This window comes from Crocodylus siamensis, chromosome 6, assembly GCF_052110815.1.
Source record: "Crocodylus siamensis isolate JL-2025a chromosome 6, ASM5211081v1, whole genome shotgun sequence".
In the NCBI taxonomy this organism is placed as follows: Eukaryota; Metazoa; Chordata; order Crocodylia; family Crocodylidae; genus Crocodylus; species Crocodylus siamensis.
Window position 1 is genome coordinate 30,546,860 of NC_143400.1, and position 20,539 is coordinate 30,567,398.

At 54.1% G+C, this 20,539-nt stretch overlaps 1 protein-coding gene across 4 annotated transcripts in view; it reads left to right on the forward strand.

Annotated features, from left to right (window-relative positions):
- Positions 1-20,539, forward strand: part of TET3 (tet methylcytosine dioxygenase 3) — a 119,902-nt gene that overhangs the window by 58,773 nt on the left and 40,590 nt on the right. The window contains exon 2 of one of the 4 annotated variants that reach the window (XM_090051078.1): positions 19,511-19,813. The exons of the other annotated variants lie outside the window; for them this stretch is intronic. The gene's annotated coding sequence lies outside the window, so the exon portion shown is untranslated. The remainder of the gene's footprint in view (positions 1-19,510; positions 19,814-20,539) is intronic. 4 annotated transcript variants of the gene reach the window in all.

The following is a 20,539-nucleotide window of genomic DNA, read 5'->3' on the forward strand; positions in this document are numbered from 1 at the left end:
CCGTAGCAGGAGACAGCACCGGTTTCTGGCCCTTTCTGCCAAGGATACCGGCTGGCCACGTGTGGGGATTGCTGCAGCTGTGGTAGTAGCCAGCCCTGGATACCCTGGATACCAGACAGCTTTGTTGAAGCTAGCAGCAGAGCGCTGATGAAATCAGCAGACATCTGGTCTGTAGGGTTTGAAGGTCAGCTTCTGAGCACCTTGCCTGTCTGCACTGCGGGAGCTCACCCAGCAGTCCCTACACTAAGCTTGCGAGGCTGCAGGGCAATTGGCACCGGGCTTTCATGAGACTCAACAGTTCTTCTTTGGTGTCTTCCCCTCTCCCCTCCTGCCCTTCCAAAGCAGAGGCATGGAGGGTCTGTCTTGGGGGCCCATCTCAAAACCCAGTGCTGGTGTATAGTGATCCTGGGCCCTGTCACAGAAGAAGGAGTCAGCACGGACCCTCCTGCTGGGTGATTCATCCCCCCACAGGCGAGTGGGGTGGGCCTGCTAAGCAGAGACCCCATGGAGAGTCAGATGGATCAACTCTGGGTTCACAGACCTGTGCAAATCACAAGTGAGGGCACTTTGAGGGCTGATGTGGAGCATGGAGCTGTGAGTCCCAGTGTCTTCAGGAGCCCTGGAGACCCCCCGAGCTGAAAGACAATGGGCAAAACCTATGCTCTGGTTATAAGTGCTGCATGAGCCTTGTGCTGCTCCCCTGTGACCCTCCTGAGGCCTTGGTGCCTTGAGGCCAGATTCTTATTTGCCTTGTTGCTTGGCTCAGGGGACCCAAATCAGGGAAGAAGGCCCTGTTGTGCTAGGTGCTGCGCATTCCCACTAGTAGGCGGGGTTTCCTGTTCCTCAGAGGTGGCTGCTTTAAGAGGAGGGCCTGCGGGAAGATCGACAAGCAGAGCAACAAGCTGTCAAGAGCCCAACTAGAAGATCCCAGCAGTGGGGCTGTGTTCTGCTTGCAGCCCCGAGGGCTTGAGAAGTTACCCCAGAAGCAGGAGGCTTCTGTGTCTGGAGGCAAGGCGGGCGCAGGGAGTCGGTGCCAATGTGGAGGGTCTCTCTCAGACTCCCTGTGAGCGCCGACCCTTGGAGCAGTAGGGCAGTCTTCTCTGTTTCTCTGCTCAGGATGGGCTGGTGGTCTGTTTCCTTGTGGTCTCAGTGGGTGCAAAGGGATGGCAGCCCAGGCAGAACGCAGCCAGTCCAGTTGCTCTTCTCATGGCCACGGCCCTCGCACCACTGAGCTGGCGCCTCTCTGGAGACGCACCCTGACAGGGACAACAAGGGCCCATGTACTCCTCTTCCAGGCACCCAAGAGACAGGCAGTAGCAGCACAACTCACATGTCCCACAGCAGCTGCAGTGGCCTGTGCTTGAGTCCTGCTGTGTCAAAGGCCAACCCTGACATCCTGAGGTGGGTGCGGGAACCTGGTCATTTGGGCTGCGAAGGGAAAGGCCTCTGGAGGGGATGCAGACCCCATTCCTGCTTTCGTAGCCGGCAGCTAGTCTTCACTGTGCCTGCCCTGTCGGCGTTGGGCTCTGAGGGACCTCTGAGATGAGTGCAGTGGAGGAGATGTGGGGTGCCAGATTGTGTGTCCTCAGTGACGGTCCTCTCCTCTCCACATGAGGCAGGGCCGGCTCTCCTTGAGTGACGAGACCCTAGCAGCACTGCCGGCAAGGAGGGATGTGAAGCTGATGGGCTGGCTCTCCCTGGTTTGAGGCAGCAGGAATCTCCCTTGGCTGCCATACAAGGCATTGGGGAAAATATTACCTACCTACCCACCCTGACGTAAATCATCCCCTCCCTGCTGCTCTGACCCGGGTACCGCGGAGCCCTGTGCCAGCAGGCGCTTACCGAGCCGAGGGCCTCGTGCTCTGGGCCCCGTGCCCCGCGGCGCGTGATTGGCAGGGCGACCGTGCGTCGGCATGTACGGGGTAATGACTCTGTGAGCTTCCCCGATTACATCAGAGCAGGGGAGAGCGCCAGAGCGAGTGAGCGGAGAGACCGGCGCCTGGTTGCTCGTGTTCCCGCGTGGACCACCCCAATGGGGACCTGCGCTCAGCTGGGGCCGGGGGCCCGAAGGCCAGTGGATCTGCCACCGTGCCTTTGCAGGGATGCCGTCAGCCACGGCCACGTTCCCCGCAAAGCTGGATCAGGGCAGGGGACTGCAGGATTGCCCTAGAGCTGTTGTAGCAGCCACCGACATCGGTCTCGTCGCAGGACAGTCAGGGGGCATTTAAGGTTCTGCACCTGGAGCCCGAGGCAGGAGGGTCTCGGGGCTTGCCAAATGCTGCCTCTCGCGCCTGTGTTTCTCCAGATGGCTTGTCAGAGGCTTCCTCCCTGAGGCTGTGGCCTCCCTGCTCTGAGCCCCACAGGTCCGAGGTGGGACAGTGCTGCCTTCCTCTCCCTCGCTGACCCCGCTCTCTCTGGCTGCTGCCATTCTGGGGCTGTACGTGCACTGTGCAGGAGGGATAATGGCCCCCACAGCTGTGCGGCAGGGGGAGGGGGAGGTGTGTGTAGGCTGAATAACTAGAGCAGTGTTTCTTCCTCTGCGGTCCTTAGTTGTGGTGTGTCACGTTTTCCTTTGGACCCTCCATGCTTCCTTTTCCTTTGGCTTCTTGATTCTCTCTGCTTTCCCAGCGGATTCTGCCAATGTAAGTGCGCTCCCTCTCCCTCTCTCTTTTTTCTTTCCCTCTTTCCTCTCGCGCGCCGCTTTCCCCGGCTTGTCTGGGTCGTGGCGTGCCTTTGTGGCTGAAGAAACCCTGGCACTGGCAAGCTTGTGTGTGAATGCCCGTGTGTGTGAGCCTGTCTGCTCACTGGGCACAGCGTATCTGTCTCCTGCATGGAGGGATTAACGGGCAGTGGAGGTGGCAGCGCCAGCAAGTACATGTCACGTTTAAAGCACAGGATTCACAAACCGCAGGTCACCTGCCAGGCGTGGTGCTGGGTTGGGGCGACCAAAGTAGCTTGGGTGGGGGGGAAGTGAGTCCCGCAAAGCACAGGCAGCGCCTCTGCGCTCTGCAGTTTTGCTTGCACTTTCTACAATCTGGCTCTGCCTCCGTGTGTGTCCAGGCAGGGTTGTGGGGGAGGGAAGGAGGGAGGTTCAGTTTGCAGCTCTTTTGCTTTGCCCACTGGGGCATCAAAATAACTCAGGGGGGAGTGGGGTAGAGAGGGAAAGAGAAGCACATGCCCCCCGCACAAAGGTTGCCCTGTCATTTGTCAGGTTCTGCAGCCTTGCAGTGGGGTTTCCCCACAACGATCTTAAATTATAAATGGCCCCTGACTTCTGTTCCTGAACAGCTTAGCTGCATTTGGAAGCTGTCCAAGGTATTTTATTTTTCCCGGAGACATTTAAAGAACCCAAGGGCTTGCTGCTCCTTAAGGGAGTTATCCCCTCTTAAAAATGTTGAGTGCTCCCAATTGGGGCTGGGGGGGATTTAAAACTTTGGCAGGACAAAAGCAAGGGCATTGGTTTTAGGAAGAATCTTTAATGGTTTTTGGGTGGGTGTCAATGAAAGTCAAGGCAGCATGGCTGGGAAAGCCAGGGTGACTGTCTGTGGGAGCTGGGCTTTCTTGGTGTTAGGCGAGGCAGAGAGAGGCACAGAAGAAATTATTTTGGCCTGCCCTGAAATGCAAAACCTGCAGAATCTACCCACTTCTTCAAAAGTGAGGGGGAGTTGTGCTGCTGACAGCTTTGGGTGAGTGGGGGAGAAGGGCAAAGACGTAGATCTGGGTATTCGCCTCTCTCCCCACCCCCTCTTGTGCACTGCAAGGGAACAAAGGAAGCCAGGCAGAAAAGCCACGAATGTGCGGGGTTTGTTAAACAAGGGGTCGCTTTGATTGGCTCTGCTGGGAGGGGGGAAAAAAATCTGCCTCTGATTTGTAAAAGCCATTAGATGGATCATGAGCCCTTTGGGCACTGGCTAGCTCAGCACAGCGGGGGCTTTGGGCCTATGATCTCCCTGACTTTGGTGTCCCCCATCCCACTGGAGGCAGCATGGACATCACGCTCCCTACTCCTGCCGTCCCCGGCACTGTCGTTGCAATGCAGGGTTTGATTGTGCTGTGCCTGGACTTTGTAGGTCCCCGTGGGTTCATAGGTTCTCAGGCCAGGAGGGAACTGTATTGATTGTCTGGTCTGTCCTCTGGTACCATGAAATCTGGAGATGCTCATCCTTGTCTCTTGCCAGTAACTTCTGGTTCTGCTCAAGCAGAACACAGAGAAAGAAACGCCCAGGCTTGACTTGAAGTGTTGGAGCAAATGTCAGTGCAGTGGGTTTTCATCCTGCTTCTTTAATGTAACCCCTGTGTGCTTGGGAAATACAGGGAGAGGAATGATTTAACTCATACCTAAAAGGGCACTGTGTGTCATCATCCTGGGGTAGCAGCTTGTGCTATGTGTGAAGCATTAGCAATGTCCCCAGGCAAGCTGGGTGTACTATGCTCTTTCCGCTTTGCTCTGTAGATGTCTTTCTCCTGCAGTCAGCGAGTTTGCACTGCCGGCGAGTGGCTTGCTTGGTCATGTGCACCTGAAGGACACATCTTACATGCATATAGGCATTGTGGATGCCCAAGGCTGGCTTAAAACCAGTGCAGCAAACTTTTTAGTGGCTGTGGCTGTGTCCAGAGTGCAGAGGCAGAGTTCGCTGATGTTCTGCATGGGAATCTGTGGTAGGGTTGGACAGCAGGAGGCTTGGGACAGTTGGAGGGAAGAGCAGGTGCTGTCCAGGTCTCCCCTTGCCCTGTGTGTTAATGCATCTGTCTCGTGACATGCCCCTGCTGCTGTCTTCACCCAGGGATCTGCTGTCCTTGTCTCTGAGCTGGCTGACAGCTTCTCTACCCAGGGACTTGACATTTGCAAATCAGCAGGAGAATGATGCTTGACCCTGGTGTGTCATGTGGATGCTTCCTGGTGGGGGGGGGTGTCTCCCTCCCCCATTCCCTCCGCACGTGTGTTGAAACCAGGCACTGAACTATGACAGCAGGAGCAAGAACAATGCCGCTCTTAGCTTCCTCTCAGGCCCCTCTTTATGGAGCACTTGGGTTTCCCTGGCAGGTGTGAACTCGTTGCATTTAGGACCTGGCTCTAATGGTATGGTGCTCAATGGAAGCAAATGACTTCTCTGCCCTATGTCGTTTCCTTTGCAGCATTTCGTGGCTGTTCCACTTAGGTTCTCCCCACCCTGAGCATGAGGCAAAGCTCAAGGTTTTTTACAAAAAAATAAATATATGTATATGTGTGTGTGTGTGTGTGTATCTCCGCCAAGTAGCCCCTGTGGTTCACTTGACAGCTCAAAGCACACTTGACAGCCCATTACACAATTTGTACCACATAACGGTGTGCCTGCGCACCCATGCCCATACCTCCACCCACTGCCCTCCTCAGAGGGTCTACTTCTGAAAAAGTCTATGCCAAACCCTTCTCCACCAAATGAGGTCTGCCATTTCTTTCCTGTGGTCCTCTTCTGTCTTTTTGTAGTACTGCTACATTTCACAAGGTGAAGCTCAAGGAGAAGAGAGCACCTGGGGGAAGAGGGAGGCAGAACGTCCCTGCCTGCTCCGCATTGTGTTAGGACATCTCCCGCAGATGAGCCGGGGTGGGATTTCCCAGAGAACATGGATGTAGGCCCTAGGCTGCAAATGAAGTCAGCCCCTGGCGGTGTCAGTGGCTGTGCTGTCGTGGCTGTGCCGCTTCATTGTGGGTGGGGGTGGCCTGGCGTTGTGTCTTCCATTCCAGGCGCCCCCCTGCCCCACACAGCTAGTGATGCAGAAGAGTGGAGGTGATGGGGTGGAGGGGCAGAGCATCTATCCATGGGACGTGAGCCTCTGCCAGTATCTAGGAAGGTCACGAATGTCAGGGTTTGAGGGTCTGATAGAGATGATGGTCATGAGGAGGAAGGGCAGGATGAGAAGCAGGATAGGCTTGGGGATGTGAACAGACGTCACAGCTATACTGGGATAAGGCCTGACAGTGTTGCTTTTCTGACTGCACGCTGCTGGGTAGCACGAAGGTTGCAGACCTTGTAGCCTGAATGCTTTTCTGCGCAGGAGCGTAGCTCGCGTGTGTGCCCTCGGACAGCATCTCTGTTGGACCCGCTGACGCCTGCTCCCCAGGGGTAGCTTCCCTGCCCCCTTTAAAAGCAGTTGGAAGTTGTGTCTTTCTAAAGCCTTCATCTTGGCATCCATCTGACAAGACAGCTTCCTTCCTGAGGGAAGTGGAGAGGGCTCCCCTTGCAGGGTTGTTTCAGACAGGATTGAACATGGGTTTGGGAGGCCAGCTGGCAGTAAGGGTCAGGAGGATATGAGGAACTGTGCGTGCACGTGTGTATGTGCAGGGCTGTCTGCAGTGTGGGTTTCCCGAAGCGGGGTATGTTGTCCTGAGACTTGCAGAGAGAGGCATGCGTATGGGGCCCATGCAGCAGGGTGAGGTGAGGACAGCAAGTGTGGGACGTGCTACCCCCACGCATCGGGGAACGTGAAGCCACAAGAGTCTGCCTGGGTTTGGCTATCCCAGGGGACATCCCTCGGAGTTGTCTGCCTGCAAAAGGGGTCCTGGCAGCCTGTCTCTGCTGAAGCTGGAAGGAGATCGGGGTGGAGGGGGCTTACCCCAGTTCTTCTCCTTTCCCTTTCTGTGGTCCGTTTCTCAAGCGCTCCCTCCACTTCTGGACAAGGGTCCTCCCCGGGTGGCACTCTTGGTAGAGCCATGGGCCCAGCAAGCCCCAGGCTGGGAACACAGAATTGGTTTTGTTCCTTATTTTCCTTTAAACAGGCTGGTACATGGCTTCTGCCCTTTGAAGCCACAACGGGAAGGTCTCCTCAGAGACCAGTCCCTCCAGCAGCCCGTGAAATTGCTCTCAGATGTCTCCCTGACGCTCCATTTGGCGTGTGTGGAGGGGATATAATAGACTGCTTGTCCTACCCACATTTGCGTCGCGTTGCACAGTACTGCGCGGAGCGCACAGGAGGGGCTCCCCCCCCCACTCTCTCAAGACACCCGGCTGCTTTGGAAAGCCGTCTCTCAGGCAGTGCTGTGTTGAGGCGTTCCCAAAAGGGCCAGGCTTCGCCAGGAGCTTTCCTGTTTTGGTGGGAAGTTACCTCGTTTGGCCTCTCCCTTGTTCCAGGGTCAGGAAGGGTCTTGGGCTGTTTACTCTGGCCAGCAACTCCCTGCTCTGTTCTCACTTTGAAGTGGGGTCTTCCGTTCGCAGGGAAAGCACGTTCAAGAGACGCCTCTTCGCCTCCCAGCCCAGAGCCGAGGTGTTGTGGGGACCGGTGAGGAGCGGGGGAGAGAGATGCACGCATGGCCCAGGGCAAAAGCCACCTCAGGCCATTAGCGCGATGGCTGTGGGTAGAGACGCTTGGCTGGGCTGCTGAGGGTTCTCGGCTGGAGGCTTTGAAGTCTGTATGGGATACTTGCCCCCTCTCTGAGCATTTTCTCATTTCTCTTGTGGACACAATCATTTCAGCTAGGGCTGTGCGAAGCTTCGGTCGCTGATTTGATTTGGAGGAGATTCGGCCTGATTCAGCAGCCGAATCTTCAAACCTGAATTGAATCAGGAGACCGATTAATCTCTCGAGGTACGTAGAAAAAACATATGAAGCTGTGTCTATGGCCGAACCGCTGATTCTCCAAATCAGAATTGAATCTTTAGGTTCAGCTTTGGCCAAATCGAATCGGGACAGTGATCCGAATCAGCGAATCCAATCACTGTCCCCCAAATCGGGCCGAATCTGAGTCGAGTACTGCCCACTTCGCACACCCCTAATTTCAGCCTACTCCATGCTCATTTCAGGGGTAGGGGGCAAGGGAACTGGAAGTTGGCATGTGTGGTGAAGGAGTTGTCTGTCTTCTAGTGAACTGAAAATAATGTTCATGAACCTCCCTGGTGTTGTGGCTGTGGGAGATAAGATGGAGGGAAAGACGTTTTGTTGGAGTTGGCGTTGGCGTCCTCGCCAGCATGATGCAGAGGCCTCAGGCCGAGTGAGCCGTGAGGTGGAAGGATCCCCTCACCCCTGACGGGGCACCATGGCATGGTAGCTGCCCCTCCTGCCATTGCCTGCTCTCCACCTGTTGCAGGGACCGGTAGTGTACAGGCCTCTTGGTCTGGTGCCATACCCACACCCAAAATAAAACAGGTTTTTCATCGTTTCTCTGCCTTGTCTAATCTCTGAGCCAAGACCAAGCCCCTCCTGCTGATAACACCCAGTGCACAGAGAACTGTTTCCTTCAAAGCCTGCTCTGAGACCGGCTCCCTCCGAACTTGGGTGCTGGCTGAGCTGCACCCATGCTTAGCTGGGAGGGCAGTAGGAAACCCCAGCATGTTGGACACCCACAATTCAGCTTCCCCCAGGTTTCTTTTGGTTTGTTATAGGCACAGGGTGAAGTCAGCGTGTGCCACGCAGGAGTGCGTGTGTGTCTGTACCTCACAACCCCCTTGTGAGCCTCATGCCCTTGTTTTCCAGAGGGGACACTGAGGCACGGAGGGAGGAATTGACTCAGCCAAGAGGAGAGGAGCCCTTGTCAGAGCTGGTTGTCCTGCCTGCCAGTCCTTGCTCAGGGCATCCACCAGTCAGTCCTTCTGCTGTGAAGTTAGCATGATGCCACCATGGCAGCAACTTGCTGTAGTGCAGTGGCCTGTGAAGGATTTGACCCCCTTTGCTTTGACTCCCTCGTAGGAGGGATGGGATTGTGCAGGGAGAAATCCTGACTTGTCTTCTTTCGGGAATGCACAAAATTACCCTCTGGGGATGCTGCGATTGCCATCTCCTCCTTCCCACTCGTCCGGTGCCGAGATGCTTCTTTCAAGCCAAGTTTTTCTTACAGTCAGATATGGGTTTGCCTCAGTGTCTATGCCCCCTGGGAGGGATGTAACGCCCACTGGGACACAGCGAAAATGACTGATGGCTGAGAGTCGCCAAGCGCTTTCAAGAGGGGAGGACACTGTCTTTGGCCATGGCGCTGAACTCAGTGGACTTTGCCAGGGGTTAAATTTGGCCTTGGGAATAGATCAGGTCTTTTGGAGGCTGGTGAAAGCCCTGAAATGGATCGCAGCAGTAGCTCTGTCGAGCAGCCGTTGACGGGATGGCTTCTGGAGGGTGCGGGGGGCGAGCAGCGCATCGTGCATGTGCATGGGAGGAACGTAGGGTAGGATTTGGCTGGGACATTTATTACCCTTGATCTCACAAGGAGGAAGCGTGGGCTGTTACGCTGACCGTGAGCAGATGCTCTCTGCCACGAGCCGGGCTGAGATTGTGCCTGCTCCTTCTGCTAGTGATTGCAAGTCCCAGTCAAGCCATGCCAGGCTCCTTTGAGAGCTGCAGGTGAATTGCAGGGCTGGGAGGAGCCCCGGGTCTGTTCCCCTCCGAGCTGACCGGACCCAGCTGAGGGGGGCTGCATGCATTCCCTTTGGGAGGGTTTCCTCCCTAACAAAAGGTGCAGAGTTGTTTTTCCCAGTGTGGCTTTGTTTGCCTCAGCAGCTTGGAAGTGTCAAGTGTAAACTTCCCCCTTTCTAATGTGTCAGTGGGGTTGTTTTTTCCCCCTCCTGTGTAAATATTTTCCTTTCCCTTTTAGCGGGGCAGGAGAAAAGTGGTGTGACCTGAATCTAAGGTGCAGAGGAGGAAGAGGGAGATGACACAATGCCTTTTGCTGGTGTTCCAGGATCACCAGTGAAATGCTCGAGGCATGGAAGTGGCTGCATCCATCAGAGCAGCTTTTAGCAGTCAAGTGACTGATCATGCTAGCATTTGAGCAAGAGCCTTTGGGGTGCGTCTCGGGGTCTGGGGTTGACTCTGAGGCCAAATGCTGTGAGGGCTGTCCATGGCCTGAACCCAGCAAGGGAGTGGGGTGTAGTGAGGTGTCCCCATCCTAGGGAGAAGGGAATGGATGACTCCTTGGTCTCCACTGAGCATGGCTGGGGTTGTGGTTTCTTTCGTGAAACTTGGGTTGCTGCTGTGATTGAGATAGGGCCACCAGTTGCAGAGGACATGGGGCTGTACAGGTTGGTCCCCTGGTGCAGGGGGACGTCCTGCAGCACTCTTCCCCCTGGGGAATATCCCGTAATGGTGAGCGTCTAGGCCTGGAGGGAGCCTGTAAGATGGGCTACGTGTGGGATCCAGTAGTTTCCCCTGCCTGGGTTTCTGGGATCCTGTCATGGGCTTGGACTCTGAAAGATGAAACCAAACTCAGTTTGAAACCAGAACTGAAACCCTCTTTTCCTGCTGGCAGTGGGAACACCGAGTTGCAAAAGACCATCCCCTTGCATGGCTGGAGCAAAGCTGGCCGTGCCTTCACCTTGCTGGAACAACCGTGGTAGAGCGGAGAGAGCAGGGTAGCCCTCAGGAGATGTTAAGCTGGCCATGGAGGGCTTAGGAGTCCTTTGCAAGGAATCCTTTGTCAGGGCAGCAAGGGCAGGGGCATTCAGGCTGCCGCCCTCCTCCTGGGAGTAGCCGAGCGTTACACAATGGTGGAGATTAAGGGGGGAAGAAACCCAACTGCCACAGAGACCGTGTTATGCCAGAAAGCTCCTTGTCTGCAAGCAGCAGGTTGTATTGCTCCATAGGCCTCGCTCCGTGCTGGATGCATCAGTCTTTTATGCTGCAGTGGGCCCCCAGTTTAGGCCGCCTCTAGTTTGGTTGCTGCCTGGATTTGGCCTAGTCCAAATGTCCTGTCCCAAGCCCATGTCAGAGGGGTCCTAAGGTACATGGTGTATCTGGCACACACCATGGTATATGCGGTGGCAGGGCTAGGCTCAGTCCAGAGTCAGATTGTTAAATAGGCACGTGAAATTTCTACTGCTGTGCTGACCTCAGCAAGGCCATGTGCTCTGTTTGACTAATACTGTGATGAAGGAATGACTGTGCGCCTCAGCGTCTCTTGTCAAGGCGCATCCTAAGCTGGAGGAAGTCATCTCTGAGGCCAAGTGAACTGTGAGCCCCAGCTGCTGGCCTGTCCCCTCTTCCACAGACAAACCCAATGTGTAAGGCACTGGCTGCCCTCACCCGTGCGAGCTACGGTGAAAGTGGTGAATCTGCATATGTGAATCTTAAGTTTCTTTCTGTTGAATCTGCTCATGCCAATTTGTGTCTAGTTTTACTTTAGGAAGCAGTACTCGTGGCAGAGATGACATCTTTTATTAGACCAACTGGATATTTGCAAAACAAAGTGTCTTTATTTGCAGGCTTTCGAGTGCAAACACACTTCCTCAGACATAGGAGAATGTGAAGATTGTAAAATTTCTCCAAGGTGGAAATAAAAATTCATATTTCATTGGAGAGCTGGAGGTGTTGTAAGGTCTCCTGGCTGGAATAGTTCATTTTGTGCAAATTAGGCTGACATAAAAGTTAGAACAGTCTGTTTAGTTTTACTTTATGTTTACAATATATTCCATGCTTGGCAGCACTCTTTTCAACACTTGTGGCTGGAGTCATTTATGTGCAGATGCCTTGGACAAACATAACAGTCCCTTCAGCCCCTTTCAAAATCCCAGCCTTAAGCAGGGGAGAATCTAGCCTGTCCAGCTGCGGTGCTGGAGGCTTCCAGCGTAATGCTGCCTAGAGGGTAATGCTGCCTAGGGGGTAGAGCTACCTGGAGCACTGGGGTTCTTGGAATTGCTGTATATTTTGTGGGGAACAGGCACAACCTCTTCCTCACCCCTCCCAGAACATGGGCTCCCATCGCTGCCTGGTAGGGAGACACTTTGCGCCTTCCCTTGAAGCAGTCAGTACCAGCTGCTGTCAAGGGCAAGATGCTAGACTTGATGGACCATTGGTGATCCCCGTGTTTCTGTGAGGAAAGAGCAGGAGCCCCTAACAGAGTGCCATAGGACAAGCAGTGATCTGCGGGAGTCAGACTTGCCCAGTGGGTGGCTTGGGGCTACAATACTGGATGGAAAAAACTTTTTGTACCTGTGCTGAACAGGGCAGGTTTGCACCAGTGGCATGCATTCTCCAGGGGCTTTCTCCAGTCTTGATTAAAACAGACCTGGATATCCAGGTTCCCTCCCCAGCGTGTGGCTAGATGCTGGGTTGGTGTTTGGAAAGTCCCAGTAAAACACAGCTGAGTGGCATACAGGAACCCTCTGCAGTTTGCCCAGACAGGAACCACGGATCCAGGGAGCTCCGAATCCAGAGAAAGCATTTGTAAGGTGAGACAAGAAGACAGGGACCTGGGAACTGCTGCAAAGGGTCAGATCCCCGATCTGGTTTGCTTGTGATCCTGTCTCCAGCTCCACCCCAGCAGATTCAGAGGAGAGCGTGCGAACCATGCTGCAGGTAGCAGCGGTGCAATCCATCCCCAGCTCAGGCATCATTCTGACCTTGAGGAGGGAGAGCTGGCTCAAACTTTGGCTTGGGAGGTTTTGCATCTCTTCCTGCTGTTTTATGAGTGCTCAGTTTTCTTCTTGTGACCACTATAAATGGCCAGTCCCTTGTCCAACCCTCTGCGTTATTGGGGTCCCCAGAGAATGGCTCTCTCCATGCCGCCTCTTTGATCCATCACGTCTCTTATCGTTCAATGATCCTGCGTCTGTCAACGTTGTATCCGAGGCCTGCGGTGAGAAGTTAGTGGTCGTGCCAGGCTGGAGATGGGCCAGGCTGATAGGATCCTGGTTCTTTTCCTGGTGAGTCGGGTGGAGAGTCCTTCAAGCATCCCTGGAGCAGCCCAAGACAAAGCTGGATCGTGGGGAAAGGATTTCTCTTTATACCTGAGAGCACTGGCCCATCCTAGCTTCTTGGTGATTGCATCGGGTGCCAGGCAATCACACAGGAAGAGGCAGCCCCTGAAGGAAAACCTCTGCTGTCTTAATAGAGACAGGAAGGTACTGACCCAGCCTCACTCAAAGAGTCATTCAGGGGCTGTATCTCCTGATTCCCATCTCAGTGTCCCTGGCCACACTTTGCTGGAGAGCTTTGGAAGCTGCACAGCAGTTGTCTTCACTGCAATTAAGCTTCAGCAGAGATGCTTAGGAGACCTCACAGTCTGCACCTGTTGAATGCCAGGGGCGAGGGGCAGACTGAGACCAGCAAGACTGACTTTGCTTTGGCTCCGAGAGGAGGGGTCCAGTTGCTTTTGCTGTTGGGAGCTCTGCTGTGTTTTTTGTGGGAACAGGAGCCAGGCCTGCCTTCTTCACCGCTATGTGTTGTGGAGTGGGTAACAGTTGCAGTAAAGACTTCTGCTGATTTCAGCTGGCTTGGCATCAGGCCACTTGTCCCCCTTGGCCAAATTCACCCTTTGGGCAGGCAGGTTGCTATAGGATGGGGATGTTTTTGCCAGGCATGTACTGGGCTCTTTCTCGGGGTTTCCCCAGCTGTAAAATGTGGCTAACAATACCGTACAAGTATTGAGGCTTGTCAGGACTGTAATGGGGCTATAAGCATGGGCTTGAGCATGTACCTGTACTGATGTGGATTGCTGAAGTGGTAAGAAGCAGCAGTGTATTTCACTGGATGCTCCTTGGGGCCAGCAAAGTCTTGTTCTGTGTTTGTGCAATATTTGTCGTAATGAACCCCTGGCTGGGGGTCTTAACATGCTATTGCACTGAAGTTCATTAGTAACAATGGTCTTTGTCACCTTGAGCATTTTTAGCTTCTGCCCGGTACATTTGTTTGGATGAATATGGGGTTTCTAGGACCAGGGGCAGGGGAAAAAAGGACAAAATATAGGGCCCGATGTGTTTTTAATTGATTTTATCTTTCTATTTAACTTGTCCCTTCAGAATCGGCATGTCCTCACACAAGGGCTTGGCCAAGTTTTGTTTCTCTTTGTTCTCTCCCTCTTGCTGATAGTTTATAAGTTTTTTTTTAAAGTTAGCCAGTCTCTTCCTTGCTCTCCATACGTGGAGAAATAGTGCAATCGGCTCTCCTCTGAGAGCAGTTGAATGCAGAGTCAGCACGTTGAAAGTCAGATTTGGAGAATGTTTCAGGTGACTTTTTTTCTGCAAGAATCTTTGCTGCCCTGTTTTTGCTCGCCCTGGTGAAAGGCTTCCAGGCAGATCCATTCAATGAGATTTTTGGAAAACTCGCTGTGTGTTGCTTTAAATTTAAAGAGCATTCACGAGGAGGCCTCTGTCCCTTTAAAGTTGCAGTCAGAGTCCCTTTAAAGCCACAGTCAGATGCTCAGCTGGTGTACCTTGGCATAGATCCATTCATTTTAGTGGAGCTATGGTAATGCCTGCCAGCTCTGCGCGTGCATTTAACTCTGTCCGCTCCTGGTGTATCAGTCAGGAGAGCTGCTGCTGTGGACCCCCAAACCTCTCTGGCTTGTCTCGTGGCAAATCTGACCAATCTCCTGCTGAGGTTTTGCGGCGTTAGGTCCACAGCATTTGCCCTGAGTGACTTTCCAGGCTAGGGAGCCTCCTGATTAGCTGGGAGTGGCTCAGATTTCCTTATGCAGCATTTTTGCTGGAGTAAGCACCAGTGCTTATCTCTAGGTTAGAAACCAATGTGAACTCTAGTGGAGCGCATGCATTTTGCAACTGGGTTTCCAGCAGCCTCCTGATCCCTGGACCTGCCTTTGTCTAAGCTAAATGAGCAGGGGGCTGGGACGATGCGGCATTGCTTACTCCATCAGAGATCCCTGGAGTCCTCTCCAGACACCCTTGCTCGTGGCGTGGCTTGTGGGTGGTCGAGCATAGATGTACCACATGCCTTGAGACCTCTGCAAGGCTTTGGAGCAGTGATCAGTGTCAGAAGCAGTGCAGGGCTGGAGCAGGGCAGGCTCGGGGACCAGCAGGTGGGCAAGTGACTCAGAGGGAGAGGCAGCAGCATAGCAAAGGGCTGATCATTGCCTGCCAGCTTTCCTCCCTGGCTGGGCAGGGCCCCCTTCCTTGGGAGGGGGACCAGAAGCAGCTGAGGTGGCCCGCAGGTAAGAGTCCCTCAGCCCTGGGTACTGGGTGGGGAGATGTGTGCCAAGGAGAGGCAAGGCTGTCCAGGTGATGGCACTGGTGGAGTTTGCCCCAAAGGGCATCACGCTGTACTGGTTTTCACCCACGTTCACTAGCGCTGCAATCCCCTGCACTTGCTGCGGCTCACGGGAGTGTTTGCCAAGCCGGGTGTAGCCTAGGCTGGAGACCAGATTAGGTGAACACACTCCCTTTTTTATAAACCAGCTCTATGCTGCTTAGCTCCAGCTTCCACTCCTGCGCTGGCTGGCTCCAGCCCCTCCGTGCCAGGGGGAAGCCCTGCTGGGAGTTTCAGCAGAGCAGATGGGAGGTGTGCTGTCAGGCCAGTGCCTTTCTGACCAAGAGGGAATTTCTATGCAGAAAATGCTCATTGCAGAAAATGGGCATTTTGATTCGAGTCCTTGCTCCTAATGCTTCCCCCTTCCTTTTGCTTTCACTCCTGCTGGGGGGAAAGGAAGGAAGAGGATGCATGGGTTTTCTCCCCATCCCCCTCTTTGTTGATACAATGTGAAATGAAGTTTTAATCATGCAAAGCAGTTGGAGAGTTGAGAAGCGATGGCATCAGATCCGTTCCTTCCAGAGATTCTGCGGAGAAACCCGTCTGTGTGCAGGGATCCGTCTCTGCTGGCCGGCTAATTGGCTTACACGAATACCTGTCATCTTACAATCTAAGCCCTTCTTGAGTAAATCAGTAGTGATGGCAAAGTCCTCAGTGACCTTCCTGGAGTCTCTGGCATGTCTCCCTGTTCAGGGTGAACGAGCTCTGCCCTGAGCTTGCTTTGGCTTGATGGGTTTATTAGTTTATTGCAGGTGGTGCGTCTAGATGGGGTGAGGGACGCTCCTGGCATGGTGGAGCAGCGTTCTGGAAAGAGCCAGCTTCATGGCACTTTTCATATGGGACAAGGGTGCGCCCAACTCCTGCTGGGATTTCATAACCAGCTCCTGTACTTTTGACCCACTGGGTCATCTGTAGCTTGTTGCCAGCTACTTCTTGACGCTGCCTCCCAGCGCAGTGCCCCAGCATGCCAGCTACAGTGCTCCGGCTGTCTGCAAGAAAATCCCTCTCCCTGCGTGCCGGAGAGCATGCCAGCCTGTGTGACAGGAAACACTGGCCCTCAACGCCCTTTCCCCAGTCAATGCAGTTATATTTTTAGCACTCAGGAAGCTAACTGGTGTCCTCTCGCTGTGAAGCAGACCAGCTCCCATTCTGCACCTCCTGGCCCTGTGCTTTCCTCCAAGCGTGGCTCAAGTGGGGAATGGCATGGATTAAAAATACCATCCTGCAGGGTTATGGGAGCAGTGGCTTGCAAGAAGAGCCTCAGTTGGGCTGTAAGGAGCCAGTTCTTCCCCTTTGTGGAGGCTGGGGTGTGATATGTGGGATGCAGCCTAGTTGGGGTCTCGTTTCTGCACAGAAGTGACACCTGTGCACCCTGAATTGCAGCTTTGTTCAAACAGGTGCCGAAGCATTCCCGCAGCTCCCATTCAGGGCACACTTCACCCCAAGCGCCGTGAGCTGTGCTGGCCTAGGGCCAGGGGTATTGAGTGGGAGAGGGTCTGCACCGCTGATGACACGAGTTGAATTGAATGGGTTTGCGGTTCCTCGTTCAGTTAAACTAGCTCGTGGTGCAGGCCGACACCTGCAGGCAGGGGAAGAAGAGACAGGCTGAAGCCTCCTCAGAATAAAGTACAATTGATGGTACCCTGGGGCTGGCAAAAGCACTTTTTGAAGCTTGGGATGACTGAGAGCACTGTGGCACCTAATGGGAGTGCACACATGTGTGGATCGGGCCTTTGTAACAGTCACCCTGGGAAGTTTCAAGGGCAGAAGATAACTCTAGGCGAGGGGTGTCCAACCTCTGCACAGGTGCCAGAAATGGCAGAAGCAGCTTTTGCCTGCAGCATGTGGCATATTGGGAAAGGGGCAGGGAGCAGGGCAGGAAGTTGGGCAGGGGAAGGGGATCAGAGTGGCACTCAAGGTGGGGTGCAGGGCTTAGCTGGCATACTTGCCGAAAAGATTGGGTCGTACTGGGCCAGGCAGCTCCTTCTGAAACATCATTGCAGCCTCATAGCTGTAGAGGCAGCTGCACTCCAGTGACCCTTGCCTACATGTGCGCACGTGCACACACACACGCACGCGCATGCAGTTGCATGCAGACCATCTAGGAAAGCCTGAGGTGCCCTGAAAATGGAAAGTGCAATGTTTTGGGAGCATGGTGTTTTGGAGGCTTTTGTCCTGTGGATGAAGCGCAAGACTGAAAGCCAGATCCTGGTTCATTTCTTCCCCCACCCCCTCCCACATCCACTGTAGCAGCAGGTGAGCTGTTTGGGCTAGTTAGCTTTGGTTGTTTCCTCTTCCAGCTGCTTAACCTGAGGTATCTGTAGCCTGACTTCCAAGGTGCCAGGCACCCCGAGTCCCTACTGAGGTGCAAGGTACCCAGAGACTTCAGCAGCCTCCCAGGGAAACCAACCTCCCAGGGCAGCAGCCAGACCGAAGTCAGGTGGGCATTAATTAAGGCACAGTGTCATAATAAGCGTGGGGCACTTCGGCAGCTCGGGTTTGACTCCTGACTGTTGATAGAAGTTGTTCAGTTTCTCCATCTGGAGGGGAGGACATGAACAAGGCTCTTTGGGCTTGGCCAGCCAAGTGCAGTGTGAGCACAGAGCCTCTACTCTCATCACATTGCTCGCGTCATTACAAGACTCCACTCCCAGTCCGGACCATGGGCATCTGGCCGGCAGGCTGCAGACATCCCCTGCAGAACATACTGCGCCTTCTCCAGGGCCTCTGAGGGGAAGCCTGGCTTCCTGGCCTGTCTCCCTGCCCCTGGGCCAGCTGAGCCTGGGTCATGGTTGATGGAGCAAGCGGCCTGGGAGGCTGTGCGGCATGTGCTCCCACCTCGTTATCTGACACTTCTTTATGCCGCTCGCACCTCTGCTGCTGCTTGTCATCAGCGGGTCTGCTCTGGGGACCTGCCACCATGCAGCTGGGCTGTAACTCATCCTATGCACGAGGCGCGAATGTCAGGAAGCCTAGGAGCCCATGGTGGTTTCTTACCCCAACCTCTGTGTAGGTATGTTAGGGATTTTATAGGGTGGCCCCTTTGCTGAGCTGGGTAACATACTCAGGGTGGTTTTCTGTTGGAGGAGAGAGCAGTCTTAGTGGTTCACTAGCTTCTCAGCTAGGCCTGTCCTGGGACTGAGCTAGTCACAGCCTCCAGGCAACACCTTGAGGCACTGATGGCCACTGCTTTGCTTCCAGAGAGCAGCCATTTTCCAAGCGTGGGGTCTTGTTAAGGTGAAGGAACAAAGCCTGCTCCTGACAGCTCTGCCCCAAAAGGAAAGGGTGCCATGCAGCTAACAGCAGTGTTTTAATAGAGTGTCCAGCATGCAGGTTGAGGAAGGGAGCAGGTAAAACTAGGTGTCACCGTGTGCCCTATGCTATGAGGTATTAGCACCCATTGCTGCAGTGTCTGGGTGCTCCCTGACCCGCTTGGCACTTAGGATCTCACTGGATGTGAGGCTGTTGGATAACAGTGTTTAATTAGCAATGGGATTAGTCTGGGCAGAGAAAGCTGCTGTAACTGCAAGGGAATTCCCATGCACGCATGCCTAGAAGTCCTAAACAAAGTTGGCTGGATCCTGGTAGGCACCACACGTGCACATCCTCAGAGGCTGGCCTGGCCTTCAGCAGGTGGTCATCCAGGCAGGAAGGGGGAGGTATCTTTGCCTGCATTGTACAGGTGGGGACCTGAACTGCAGAGCAGATGACTTGCTTAGGGGAGGGGCTGGGTTCAGTAGCAAAGCCAGACACCGAATCCAGACGCTGCAAGTCCCCGATGATTCCCATAACCAAGTGCCCCCCCTTCCCCCTTGCATCCTCTCCTGTACTGCAGGTGTTGTGGGAGTGCAACAAAACAGCAAACAGTGTAGTGAACAAACCTGAAACTAGACCTGGGGGTAGGGCCCGTGGGCTCTGATCTGTCTTGGCAGCAAATGGGGTGTCTGGGGTATTGACTTAGCAGCAAGGAGGACATGGTCAGAACCTGCATGTCACCTTGGTTGGGTTTTGAAGCCACAAGTGTTCCTTTATCTTACAAAGAATGACTTGCTTGCAGAAAACAGTGCAGTTTGGAGGGCTATGCTGATTTACACTTGCTGGGAACACAAGCATCCACAGATTTTTTGGTAGGACTTTCCTTTTAGGAAAGCGTAATCCATATTTATCAACAGCCAGAGGCTGCTGGTCAAGTCAGGGTGTCAAGGAGAAAGGAAACAAGAAGGTTCATCACAGACCCCACCATAAAGGCAGAGCTATTCAATAACGTATGTACGATGGGTGTGTGGGTGCACACATAAGCATACATGCACATACACACCTTCCTCAGGTGTCAACAGTGAAGTGAAATCAAGGGGCCTCTGGTGCATCATGGAAATCAGTAAGAGTCCAGGAGATAAACTCAGAATTTCCTGCGTCAGGGCTGAGGAGCCTGAGGTGAGGTGAGGTGAGGCTGGAGGTGACTCGGATCATACACTGGAGCCAAGTGCCCCCTTTTCTTAGCAAGGCCTGTTTCTATTGTTAGTTGCCGAAGTAGCCCCTCTGAAGCCTGTCCTCGACTGCTGTCTTTCAGAGGCATTAGCTGGCGTGTCTCTGGTGATCGCGTCTGAGCCCCGTGCTCGTAGTGTTCGGATGGAAGACGGACGAGGGAACGGTGCGGAGTGGCCGCTGAGGGACGGACTAGCTGCCCCCCCGATGGCTATTTCCTGTCTCTGACTTCTCCGATTCCCTGATAACGCTTCCCCAGGCTAAGCAGCAGGCAGAGGGCAAAGCAGACGGAGCTGAGGAAAAGCAGACAGAGAGGCAGGAAGAGATCGGAGCAGGTTTCACTCAGGGCTAGCGTCAGCCAGGCAAGGACCACAGGGACGGCTGGAAGGTGAGCAGGGCTGGTGCGTTCACTTGGAGAGCCTGGTGAGAGACGTGCTGTGCTCCTGGGAGGGCTGAGTTCCCGGCCCTGTCCACACTAGACCTTCAGCATTACCCACTGCTGGCACGGCTGGCCGTACTGATGGAGATAGGGACTGTCCCTTGAACTGCTGCATCGCAGTCTTGCTGTGAGCAGGGGCAGGGTTTTCATACTCACCGCATTGCTCCTGTTTAGCCCAGATGGTGAGTTTTCAGCCAGGTGGATCAAATCCATGCCGAAGACCATGGCGGGGGGGGTCTCTCGATTTGATTTGAACAGGGCTCGATTCGGCCTAGATTGAGAGCATGGACAGACGTAACAGTTACCTTGGTGTTACTCTGAACTGGTACCCGATGCTCTAAGATTCCTGTTACATGTATCGGCTCCTCAGTAGAAGCAGAGCAAAACCATTGGCATGTGAGCCCCGTTTCAGTTGTGCCCCTTCAGGTGCGGGCAGATGTAACAAATACTTTGGAATAGCTGATGCGAGCTCCCAGCCCCTTTTAAAACAGTTTAAAGCAGCATCTGTCCACAACCAAAGGACCGTGAGGGAAATAAGTTAGACTGAGGGGGCGGACGCTAGTGTTTGACTAATTGGAGCAAGCCCAAGATGACGCTGGTCAGAGTCCCATGGGGTTGTCCGTGCTAGTTCTGTCATCATACCTTGCCCTCCTAGTGGCTGCCTGGGTGGGCTTC